This window comes from Schistocerca nitens, chromosome 4 (genome assembly GCF_023898315.1).
Source record: "Schistocerca nitens isolate TAMUIC-IGC-003100 chromosome 4, iqSchNite1.1, whole genome shotgun sequence".
Taxonomy (NCBI): Eukaryota; Metazoa; Arthropoda; class Insecta; order Orthoptera; family Acrididae; genus Schistocerca; species Schistocerca nitens.
This window is the reverse complement of record NC_064617.1, coordinates 77,843,121-77,853,395: the sequence shown is the minus strand read 5'-3', so window position 1 is coordinate 77,853,395 and position 10,275 is coordinate 77,843,121. Positions and strand designations below refer to the sequence as shown.

General features: G+C 42.0%; 1 non-coding gene across 1 annotated transcript; it reads right to left on the bottom strand.

Annotated features, from left to right (window-relative positions):
* Nucleotides 1-254: 254 nt before the first annotated feature.
* On the bottom strand, nt 255-338 carry Trnal-cag (transfer RNA leucine (anticodon CAG)). The gene has a single exon. It is a non-coding gene; the product is annotated as a tRNA-Leu (tRNA).
* Between the last annotated feature and the right edge of the window lie 9,937 nt (nt 339-10,275).

The following is a 10,275-nucleotide window of genomic DNA, read 5'->3' as shown; positions in this document are numbered from 1 at the left end:
CTGTTGTGACGTGGATGGGATCCATTACTGTACTGAGTTCAGGGACCCAGTCAGATATTGGTCCTTGCAATTTGTTAATTTTGACGCTGTATAAGTAGAACTATTTCGAAAAGTGAGAATCTTTCGTAGATTACGAAGCGGTTCATAACAAGGCGCCACAATTATTACCTTCTAATTTTCTGTCTGCTGAAAAAATGTATGTGGGATGTATTGTTCTCTGCCTGTAGTGACTGAATGAGAGGAGAAAAATGATTTGTCAGGAGTGGGATTCGAACCCACGCCCACAGAAGTGGACTGCGACCTGAACGCAGCGCCTTAGACCGCTCGGCCATCCTGACATACGGCGTGAATAGTCAATGCACTGATTTGAGTACTCAAATATATGCTCAACAGGATCCTTTTTTTTTTTTCTTTCTTTCTTGCTGCCGCGCAGCTCGTATTGCGACCGGACGGGCATCCCGAAGACCACGCCCTACTGCTCTGTTCGCGCAGCCGGGACTCTGCCAACAGCCTCGCAACTTTCTGCAGCTTGTGCGGGTCATGTACACGTAAGTAATGATGTCCGGTCAGAACACAGACAAAAACACCCTCTTTCTTTCGAGGCCTTAATATTATGCCGGCATGGTAGCTCAGCGTGTTCAGTCAGAGGGTTACGTGCCCTCTGTAATAAAAAAACTGAGTTAATCGATCAATAACGAACTTAAACGGATGTCTTACAACGTCCGCCCCGAGGAGATGCAACGAACAAAAGCGAACAAAAATGAGATTAAAAAAATACATATTCCTGTTTCCTTTGAATACAATACGAATATAGAAATATGACCAGTTGAAACATTTGTTTTACATTCCAAACGATTTATTATAACCTAAATTATATGCGGTGTGCATTACTAAAATTACAGCTGATTTTTATTGCGTTGATTGTATTTAATGTTTCTGGTGGTAAAAGTATTTGCAGTAAATTACATTCACTTACTCAGCATTTGATGTGGACTCTGAAAGAAAACGACATATGGCAGTGTGGTGTGTGTACTGTAAGACCTTCGGTACACACACCATCGGATTATTTAACTTGTCGCTCTAACGAAGTAGGCGAGTGTCAGCAATATTTCTCGTGGTCTTACCGTGGCGTGTTTATCTTCTGCTGTTAGGTCAGATGATAGGAAAGCCACTTGCACGCTTAGAGTAGCAGATTGACGGTGACCATCTTTAAACAGAACTTGATTAATTTTCACACACATTTATTAAAATAATAAGAAGCATAGACATTATGTAACTTGATTCTGGATGCTGTTTACAATTGACAATCTGAAGTTCCTTTGGTCTTGGTACGTTAATCGTATTCTCACAAATCTCAGATACTTGACAAAGTATCTATTCATTTATCTTCATGGCTATGTACAGGAATATGGTAATCTTATTAGGCGCAGACTGACACTTGACTATAGACTGCTGCAGACAAATGCAGACTGACTAATCGGAGGTCTGTACACTCGTTATAATACCTCGCGCATCCATGTATCACTGCGCGAGTGTGAGCTGCGAGGAGAAAAGGTTCTACGTTAGCAGCAATCTCATTGGCTGCGTTACATATTAATATGCGGATCGGCGGATGCAGAATTTGGTCCGTCTCTAAGGCAGCGCCATCTCGTAGTGCGGAGACGGACGAGCGCTGCGCCTGCGCTGTTGTGCTTAGCGCTGACTACGCGGAACTATGTACACAACAGGCAGAAAAACAGTACGAAGTTCACATGGGTTATCCTTAACAAAATATCGAAAAAACCATGTTCTAGGTATGCACACTCCATATAGAATCATTCTAAAATCTTAGGAGGCAGTAAATATTCCGAAAAAATATTTGTATCCCTTACCAAGAGAACGTTAATCTCTTACTACAAAAGATTTCGAGAACCGACAAAGGTCTATACAATTGGTTCAGGTTTTTGCAAAAGAATTTCTAATGAACGATGATTATCCAGAATGAAATTTTCACTCTGCAGTGGAGTATGCGCTGATATGAAACCCCCTGCCAGATTAAAACTGTGTGCCGGACCAAGACTCAAACCTGGGACCTTTGCCTTTTGCGGGCAAGTGCTCCAGTTTTAATCTGTCAGGAAGTTTCAGATAACGACACACTCCGTTGCAGAGTGATAATCTTTCTGATTTCCTTACGCAGCTTGTTGTACAAATTTATTCCTTGCTAGAAAACGCTGTTTTGCGCTCCTCGTTTATTCTTTATTCGTAAATATAAATTCAGTTTTGATCTTGCCCCATGGTCATGAACAGAGCAATTTTGCAGTACCTGTCAAGGTTAATTTGACCAGCCACAATTGAGTGGCAAATGAACTCACATGGTGTGAATAAAATGCCTAATATTTTGAACACATGAACATGATTACAATTTTTATCATTCTGATGGTTTTTTCTGTAATTTGTAAACTGTGTTCGTATTTGGTGAATTTTCTCCCCTGAAAACAATTCCATAGCTGAGATCTGAATGTACACATGAAGAGGTGAATAGCATGTAACTACAAGCCACTGGCTTTTATATATTGATGATAAAACGCTGATGCCATTCTGTTTGCAGCTACCGTTCTGCGTCACACATAGATGAGTTTTGGTTATACAACTGCCGTAACAACCTTTGTAGCACAGGAAGCTGTCTCGAGATTTTTAAAATTATTCATGTTATGGACTGGGTTTAGGGTTTGTGAAGAAACTCATTATTTAACATAAACACACAAATGTGAGGAATGTTACGTGCAGCTGCGCGTTTTGGAAGTCAAGCTCCAATCGACTTCTGTGTCTGTGTTCAGCTCTTCGTACACATGCAGTTAAAAAAGCACACAGTAGTCATGAAACAAAATAAAATAGAGGCATTCGGTCATAAAGTCCTCGTCTTACTTCAAAATAGCAACACCTGATTCTCTACTATGCTTCTTCATACTACCGCCAGTTCGCCAAAGGTTCCTTTTCCGTAGTGGTCAGGCCGATCGCATCTGCTTAAGGCACACCAACTGCCTTCCCATACACAAGGTAGTATATAGTTCCAAATGAGTGCTTTGAAACTCCAGACGTTCCTATGTGGGTCTGGAGAAGAAACAACCTCATGGTCGGAGCTGTAAAAGAGTGCAGGACCAATTTGGAGCATGATATGGGAGAGAATATTAAGATTTTGCGAGCACGTGCCGAGGATGGAAGAAAATATGTTGACCAAGATGATACGGAACGCAACAGGCTTAAAAGGAAACAACTGGATGAAAGAAGTTGGGGAGGACTGGTAAGTAACAGGATTGAGTGAAGAAAATCCATGTAGAGTAGAGCAGATAAACAGTGGAAGGTCACATGTGGGCTGATACCACCATCAAATTTAAGATCACAGAAGCTGAGAGAACCTGGAGAGTGAGTAAATGAAAGGCATTGGGGAGAAAGAAAACATGAAAGACACCAAGCCTTTGTTGGATTGTTCTCTACCATTTTTTTTTTCCATTTTAGATCACTCACTCGAAATGTCCGGGGTGATAGCAGACCAATTAAGATCATAGAACAACATGTGATTGGGTACTTAGAGTTCTAACTTCATTTGCTGTGATTAATTTGTGTGTTGTCTCTGGGATCGTTTCTAATTTTTTACCCGTCAGTCTACTGTGATTTAATGTGGCCCTCCAATTCAGTTGCTATCCTGTGCCAACCTCATCTCAGAGCAACACTTGCAATCTACGTTCGCAATTATTTGCCGGATGTATTCCAATCTCTGCCTTCCCCTACAATTTTTGCCCTCTACAGCTCCCTCTAGAACCATGAAAGTCTTTCCCTGATGTCTTAATAGATGTCCCATCATCCTGTCCCTTCAGCTTGTCAGTGTTCTCCGTATATTCCTTTCCTTTCCTCTCTGTTTCTGCGCACAGCCTCCTCAGTCGTTCAGTCCACCTACTTTTCAACATTCATCTGTAGCACCACATCTCAAAATTTTCGATTTTCTTCTGTTCCGCTTTTCCCACAGTACATGTTTCACTACCATAGAATGCTGTGCTCCAGACGTACAGTCTCACAAACTTATGCCTCAAATTAAGGCCTATGTTTGATGCTAGAAGACTTCTATTGGCCAGGAATGCCCCTTTTGCCAGTTCTAGTATACTTTTCGTGTCCTCCATGCTCCGTCCATCACTGGTTATTTTGATGCTTCGGTGGTAGAATTCCTTAACTTTATCTACTTTGTGACCATCAATCCTGATGTTAAGTTCCTCACTGTTCTCATTTCTGCTACTTCGATTTACTCTCAATCCATATTCTGTACTCATTAGACTGTTCATTTCATTCAGGAGATCATGTAATTCTTCTTCACTTCCATTCAGGATAGCGATGTCATCAACGAATCGTATCAGTGATATTCTTTCACCTTGAATTCTCATTCCTCTTCTGAACTTTTCTTTTATTTCCATCATTGCTTCTTCGATGTACAGATAGAACAGTAGGGGTGAAAGACTACGTCCCTGTGTTACACCCTTTTTATTCCGATCACTTCGTTATTGATCGTCCTCTCTTATTATCCCCTCTTAGTTCTTGTACATATTATATATTGCCTGTCTCTCCTTATAGCTTATCCATATTTTTCTCAGAATTCCGAACATCTTGCACCATTTTGCATTGTCGAATGCTTTTTTCAGGTCGACAAATCCTATGAACGTATCTACTGAAGTTGCGATTGTGGCCGCTCTGTGAGAAGCGGTGCCCTTCAGAGAATCGCTTGTGGTTGGGCCAGAGGTTCCCGGAAGTGACAGTCGCGGGGTGCCGGCAGAGTCTATCCCTGGAGAACGGTCGGCTGTACGTCTTTGTGTCAGCCGGGATGCAGAGGCTGGTGGCCCTGGCAGAAGTGTGGAGCGACTGGCTGGTGCCTCGCCAAGTTGTTTTACTGCTGAGTCACCGATTCGGTGCTAGGAATGTGCATTTTGAGGGAGGCGTTCTCAGAACTTGACGATTAACAGTGTGGAGAGCCTGACAGATAGGCGCCAGACATAGACACTGTTTTGCAGTTCTCAGGTACAGTTTCTCACGCCTCTGTCCTCCCACGCGTGGCAAAAAGGAGCGAGGTGATCGGAGGACTGACGTCATAGAGCGCCGCTCAAATTGGACAGCATGTCTCTCCACTGGAGCCGGATTTTGTATGGTTATTTCGAGGGGCTCTGCGCGGTGTACTGCACGAAAATGACTGGCATATAATCCCAAGCACGGTCACCATTGGAACTGGAGGAGCGTGGAGGGGCCGAGGCGCTCTAACTTTCCAGAGTTGGTGTGCTGAGCAAAGGTTTCTCAGGGAGTCTCATCTGGACCGCCAGAGAGAGAGGTCGTGGCATCTCTCCTGGAGCACCAGAGAGAAATCTTTCATCATGAAGTAGAAGACCAAACTCTAGGTCAACACAGGAGTGATTACTGCCACGGTAGCCCTGACACACAGATACCATTCGCAATCATTGGTCAGAAGAAGTTATCGTCCAAATCCGTAACTTGTCGGGAAATTATCAGCGGTCACAGCTCATAACGGAGGTTGACAATCCTGTTTTCAGGCTGTAGAGCAACCCAGTGCTGATGGCTGTCAACCTATGACCCGACTCCACTTCTTGGTAAAGTATTCGCACCACCGGCAATGTAGGGTCGTGTTAATTCACGCTGGCGCTCTCAGCTACGTGCACCATCACACTGTGGCCAAATCAGGGATTATTTTCATGTGTGAATGTATCTACACTGTTCCAGAGCGTAGTCGAGTCTTTAATCTACTTGAAATTCTATCCTGCTGGCAATAGAACGAAGTGAACCGTAGTTACGTATTACGTTCTCACTTCACTTTGCAAACACTTCATTCTCAGGTACCTTCTGTTTGTCGATTATGTTACAGAGTCATTGCGATCGATATCGAATTATCTTTGTGCCCTAGGATAATAAATCTCATAGTGATATCCAACCTGATTATCACTTCCGAAATTAAGATAGAATGTTTAATATCCCTTCCCTGTATCATACATTCTTGGGGGCTACTAATTAATCAAATTATCACTAGAATAGATTATGACGCAGGCCTCAACTCTTCAACTGTCCACTGGGTGACCCAGATAGTTTCTTATAGCATTAATTACTATCCATTGCGTGACAGGAAAACTGCTAGCTCATGGGGGGGGGGGGGGGGGGGGGAGGTAGGTTGTGGGGTTACAGTGTGCTTGTATTCCTATTACAGATTTACGTTAAGTCAGGTGAAGAACCGATCTCTCCAGCCAGCAGACATACTGAACACGCCACTCGTGATAGTAAAGGGATGCAACAGGCCAAATAAATAAGTAAATGAAGAAATGTGTGACATATTTATGAAATAATATGTTGAGACGTCAAAGTCAAGACGTATTGTGAAGAAAGAGGGTGCACTGAACAGGTCATTCATTGGGACGAACAGAATTAAACAAATAAATAAATGAAAGATGTAATACATTTCTGAGAGAACATTTTGTAGGTACAGTCACTGTCTTCGATGATTCTCACTTCAAGATGCCTCTTCGATGATGTTGTTGTAGTCTCCAGTTCAGAAACTGGTTTGATGCAGCTCTCCATGCTACTCTACCCGGTGGAAGCCTCTTCATCTCCGAATAACTACTGCCGCCTACATCTGTCTGCGTCTGCTTACTGTATTCATCTCTTGGTCTCCCTCTATGATTTTTACCCTCCACGCTTCCCTCCAATACTAAATTGGTGATCCCTTGGTGCCTCAGAATGTGTCCTACCTGTCCCTTCTTCTAGTCAAGTTGTGCCACAATTACCTCTTTCCCCAATTCAATTCAGTGCCCCCCAATTAGTGACGTGATCGATCCATCTAATCTTAAGTGTCCTTCTGTAGCACCATATTTCGAAAGCTTCTATTCTCTTCTTGTCTAAACTGTTTATCGCCCATGTTTCACTTCCATACATGGCTCAACTCCAAATAAATACTTTCATAAAAGACTTCCTGACACTTAAATCTATACTCGATGTCAACAAATTTCTCTTATTTTGCTCCCCAAATAGCAAAACTCATCTGCTGCTTTAAGTGTCCCATTTCCTAATCTAATTCCCTCAGCATCACCTGATTTAATTAGACTACATTCCAGTATCCTCGTTTTGCTTTTGTTGATGTTCATCCTATATCATCTTTTCAAGATACTGCCCATTCCGTTGAACTGCTCTTCCAGGTCCTTTGCTGTCTCTGACAGAATTACAATGTCGCCGGCAAATCTCAAAGTTTTATTTCTTCTCCATGGATTTTAATTCCTACTCCAAATTTTTCTTTTGTTTTCTCTACTGCTCGCCCAATATACAGATTTTTCGATATCCATTTTTCTTCCTTTTTTTTTACATGGAGTGTTACGTGAGAAACTCAAGCAGGTAATCCTACTTTTCACAATATACATAAATGACCTAGTAGGTGACGCCGGAAAATCCTTGAGGCTTTTCGCAGATGATGCTCTTGTACACAGAAAAGTCGCGACGCAAGAAAATTGTAGCGAAATGCAGGAAGAACTGCGGAGGAGCGGCGTTTGCTGCAGGATTGCAATTGACCTTCGATATAAACAAACAGGCAGCATGACACATTATTGTACCATGAAATGGTAGCAGATCAATCGCTGGAAGCAGTTACTACCATAAAATATCGAGGAGTATGCGTGTGGAGCTATCTGAAGGGAACGACCGCATAAAATTAACCACGATTAAGGCAAATGCAAGATTGAGATTCATTGGAACAATCCTCAAGAACTGTAGACATTCAACAAAGGAAGTAGCTTACAAAACTCTCATTCGACCAGTACTTGAATAATGCTCGTCTGTATGGGATAGCCTGGTAGAGGAAATAGAGGATATCCAAAGAAGAGCAGCACATTTCGTTACACGTTTGTTTTAGAATCGCGTTAAGTCCAGTGGTAGGTGCTGCAAGGGAGGCGTTCTCCATCAGCGTGTAGTCGACTGCTTAAGTTCCGAGACGTACGTTCCAGTGAAACCTCCCCGTCTCCTCTATATCTCTTTTGTTACGCAATCTTCCCTTCTACAATAACCTATGAAGCCTTCCCTTAGGATTTCTATCTCTTGCTTAATAATAACAAATGAAATCTTCCCTTTGCAATTAATTCTCTTTCTCAATAATAATAAGTGCAATCTTCGCGTACAAATTTAAATGCTGCTTATTAAAAGTGATTTGCTGATTATTTCGACGAAACATAGAATGTGTCGTCGTGGCCCTCAGTCGTTACCTGGAATAATCCAAAACTGTTCCTTACCTTTTTTACTGTTACTGGATTGTCATCTGACTGCTACATCGAACTGCGACATCAATATACTTACTCTGTTTTACTAAACTCTATTAGCTGCTGGTGGCCTGTCATTAAAAGTGGCTGTGTTTATTACCAAAGCTGACGTTATTCTTTAATAGCAAAGCTGACGTTATTCTTTAATTAATTTGACTGAAGTTACGTAATTCATAGCTAAACTTTTTTTGACAACAATAAAATTTTGCAAAGTTTTACGTTGATGGTTTTTGGGATGGATTATAATAAGTAATGCAATACTGCAGGCAAAAATTAATTATATTCTGAAAACGATTCTTCAAATATTTACTGTTGGTAATGAAATGATTTTACAAACGTTCACATGGGACTTACTTTTTACTATAATCTTACAACTAGCATTGCGCAAACATACCTTCAGTGGTCTTGAGTTTCTCAAAAAAAAATTATTCAATAATATTAGTTCCTCTTATGATAATAGTTAGCTGATGTCTCTGTACATCCGTTTATAATCTCTTGTAAATCATAGCTGGTGGCTGGCAGGCACACCGCTCCTCTCAACCTCTCGCTTCAGACCTGCTACCGACTCGCTTCACATCTCGCTTACTACTGACTTCCTACGAACGCTAAAGTGCGGTCTCTCCCGCCAACAATGCTTTCTGGTGCAGACAATCCCTGCTACCATTACAAAATGTATCAATGCGCGGTCTTTCCCTCTCTTTTCTTAAAATGTATCCATACGCGGTCTACACCCGCCCATTTTAAAATTATATCAATGTACGGTCTCTTCCGCCAACAATACTTTGGTGCAGACATTCCCTGCTACCACAATTATTTCCAAAATGACAAATATTACTTATTCCTACTTAATACTATTAATAAAATATAAACATCTTTTATAAACTGTGGTTTGACAATAAACAATAGAAATATACACGTCTTACACCGTGATGTGGTTTGCGGAATATACATGTAGGGGTAACTGTAGGGCGCAATTACGGTTTCGACGCTTATTAGATATGTGAAGATAATGCGGAATGGAGTCTAATGATAAAACACGTTATAAAGAACAGTTATTACACGCGGTTGCTTCTAATCCATAGCACTGTAGGGGAAAGTGTCACAGACACTTGCGGCAGTTGTAAGGAGAAATCGTTGCGACATTAGCAGCGGAAGTGACACAGCGAGTGTAAATTTAACTCGTCAGTCTTCAGATGACCCACCTGATTCTATGACTTTCCCGTAACGATAACGCAATATGGTCTGATTGTGAAACTTAAAATTTGTTGTTCCGCAAAACTGACACCTGCTTGTACCCTAGCTAACAGTGGACGTATTGCGCTGCTAAAGCACACGCCAATCACCACATTTTTATCAGCGCCGTATCAAGCAAGAGGCGCAAAACGTTACGCAAGAAGCGACATGTGCTTTGCGCCTCCATAGTTCCTCTACAGAGCAAGAATTATCGGCTGTGTGTCACTATAGCTCAGGATAGACATTCAGTACAACTCATGTTCAAATCCCTGTCCGTTAATATTTATGTTCGGTTTCCTATCGTTTGTTTAAGTCGCTTCAGCTGAGTGACAAAGCTGTTTCTTTGGTTTCTGTTCCTGCACATATTATTTCCAAGCTGGGCCGAAGCAGTATCTGCAATGATCTATCCTTTTTTTAAATGTCAAGTGCCGCGTGAAAGAATGATATAGACAGAACACGTCAATACAGCAGAAGCGTCTGGTTTAGGAAAATATACTTCCTACACAGCCTCTCAGAGTAAAGAGAAAGCAGGCCGGTGTGGCCGTGCGGTTCTAGGCGCTTCAGTCTGGAACCGCGTGACCGCTACGGTCGCAGGTTCGAATCCTGCCTCGGGCATGGATGTGTGTGATGTCCTTAGGTTAGTTAGGTTTAAGTAGTTCTAAGTTCTAGAGGACTGATGACCACAGATGTTAAGGCCCATAGTGGTCAGAGCCATTTGTACCAG